Source organism: Schistocerca americana, chromosome 3, assembly GCF_021461395.2.
Source record: "Schistocerca americana isolate TAMUIC-IGC-003095 chromosome 3, iqSchAmer2.1, whole genome shotgun sequence".
NCBI classification, from domain to species: Eukaryota; Metazoa; Arthropoda; class Insecta; order Orthoptera; family Acrididae; genus Schistocerca; species Schistocerca americana.
The window spans coordinates 133,084,713-133,087,625 of NC_060121.1; positions in this window are offsets into that span (position 1 = coordinate 133,084,713).

Here is a 2,913-nt window from a genome sequence, read left to right on the forward strand (position 1 = left end):
TACAGGAGAGCCCGTAAAGCCTGGTGTCAAGAACACAGTACATGGTCATTGGGACAGTGGTCCCAGGTTATGTTCACGGACGATTCCAGGTATAATCTGAACAGTGATTCTCACCGGGTTTTCATCTGGCATGAACCAGGAACTAGACACCAGCCCCTTAATGTCCTTGAGAAGGACCTGTATGGAGGTGGTGGTTTGATGGTGTGGGGTGGGATTATGATTGGTGCATGTACACCCCTGCATGTCTTTGACAGAGGAACTGTTACAGATCAGATGTATTGGGATGTCATTTTGCACCAGTATGTCCGCCTTTTCAGGGGTGCAGTGGATCCCACCTTGTCCTGATGGATGATAATGCACGGCCCCAACGAGCTGCCATCGTGGAGGAGTACCTTGAAACAGAAGATACCAGACGAATGGAGTGACCTGCCTGTTCTCCAGACCTAAACCCCATCGAGCACGTCTGGGATGCTCTCGGTCGACGTATCGCTGCATGTCTTCAAACTCATAGAGCTCCGACAGGCACTGGTGCAAGGATGGGAGACTATACCTCAGCAGCTGCTCGACCATCTGATCCAGAATATGCCAACCCATTGTGAGGCCTGTGTACGTGTGCATGGTGATCATATCCCATATTGATGTCGGGATACACGCGCAGGAAAGAGTGGCGTTTTGTAGCACATGTGTTTCGGGACGGTTTTCTCGACTTATCACAAATACCGTGGACTTACGGATCTGTGTCGTGTGTGTTCCCTATATGCCTATGCTGTTAGCGCCAGTTTTGTGTAGTGCCACGTTGTGTGGCACCACATTCTGCAATTATCCTTAATTTCTCAGCATAAGTGTATGACTAGTATATCAGATACATGAAATGTATTCGCAGTTGCAAATGTGGACAACCATCAGCTGTGTAATGGAATGACGACAGTGAAAATTTGTGCCGGACCGGGTTTCTAACGCCGATTTCCCATTTATCGCGAGCTGTCGCCTCACCACTTGGCTATCCAAGCATGACTCACAGTCAGATTCCAACTTCCATTTGTCGTCAACCATGTGTCTGTAGCCTGTACTCGTACATCTATTATGCATATTGCTGTACAGGGGAAACATTTTACTTGAAAGTCGCTCGCCCATTGTAGGAGGATAAATACGATAGCATACCATACTGCAGTGCCTCTGTTATTCTGAATGCATGCGTGTGCTTGAGAGCCAACCCGTAAGGCGACCGCTCGTGACAAGCAGGAAATCCGGATTAGATTCCCAGTCTGGTACAAATTTTCATTGTCTTCATTCCATTATGTAGCTGATCGTTGTCCTTATTGCAAATACATATCATGTATTTCATAACAGCTGTGGTCGCCGCAGCGCCTGTTGCTTTTGACATTGCATTGTAATTCAGAGTAACACAGGCACTGCAACACCATATTACATCGGAAACCACACTGCTTTAACATCATATCATGTTTAAGTACAGTCCCGTGTAGCCTTAGGAGCGTGTTTTTATGTTCTTCGATCATTTCTCTCTTTCCCGTACCTTCTTGGTAATGAGTCGAAACATTAGAACAATACTCCCGGATTGATAGCACATGTGATTTACGTAAAATGTTTCAGGCTCCTTCCATCTGGAGCTCTGTCACGCTCTTCTCCTTCTTTACCGTCTATTATATCACTACAACGCTCTCAAATGTATCAGGTTCGTATCTAGTGTTTTTGCAGAACGACAGTAACGGCATTGGAAGGAGAATACCAGTCTATGTCACTGGTATAGATCAGCTGCGCAATTTTGGAACATGTGTTATGCTCTTTCCGAAATCAAAACATCGAACAGAATTGATTATGTGGAACTCAGCTCATTCTGTTCCTTCTCAAGACCTCAAATGTAATGGGTATAGTTCCCCTCTCCTACGTCTGGTTAGTCCCAAATTAAATCAGAGATAATGTTGTAAAGAGGGTGCTTAAAGACAGAGAAAGAGTTATGAGGTACATAGAGAGAGATAACATCTAGGATCCTTAGCTGATAGGCTGAACGAAGGGACAGCTCATTTCAATATTGAGGGCAGAGTGCTGCTGTGGACAAGAGCCGTTTGTTGGGGTGGTAATCTTCGAACGTGTCGGTGAGATCTTTCACTCTCTGACTTTATCCTACGAATGTGAGAATACTATGTGACTTCCATCCACATGGGGAGGGATGGTAAACAGTAATAAAATCATACCGAATTTGTAAACCGTTTCAGCTAAGGAACGTAGTTTAAGCACCTCCTCTCTACTGCTGGCTATTTCCCACGCCATGAAGCAGCATTTGTGTCATTTGATGCAGGCAGTGTTGCGGGTTCACGATACGTCCACGTATATATATATATATATATATATATATATATATATATATATATATATATATATATATATATATATATATATAACACCTGCAAAGTAATGGATGGGGTAGTTTAACAATAATATATCTAACATGTGTGAGACTGGTCCTGATCTACCTTCCTACCACAGTTGCACAAGGAAGGTCTGTGAATGTTTTAGGAATTTGCTGTTGAATCTACAGCGTGCAAGGTAGGAAGATGCCGCGTCACACATGCAGAGTTCAGAAGAGTGCAGCAGTACAGACAGTGATATAAGCAGACAGTGATGTCGATGTCGGTTCCGCTACACTCCCTGTAAAGGAAACGTTACCGCTTTCGGAAATTGGTGTACGGGTTCAAGCGTATCTATATATAAGCAAAAAAATAAAAACTTTAGATTTTCGTTATTAAGGTTTATATTTACTCTAAATATAAATTAATGACCTAGTACCGCTAGCAAACTTACGTAAAGGATGTTAAAATATTGATAATGGGTCTTCACAACTGCGAAGCGTAACTCCTAAATATTACAAGGTTCTTTGATGGTAAGATGGTTGTT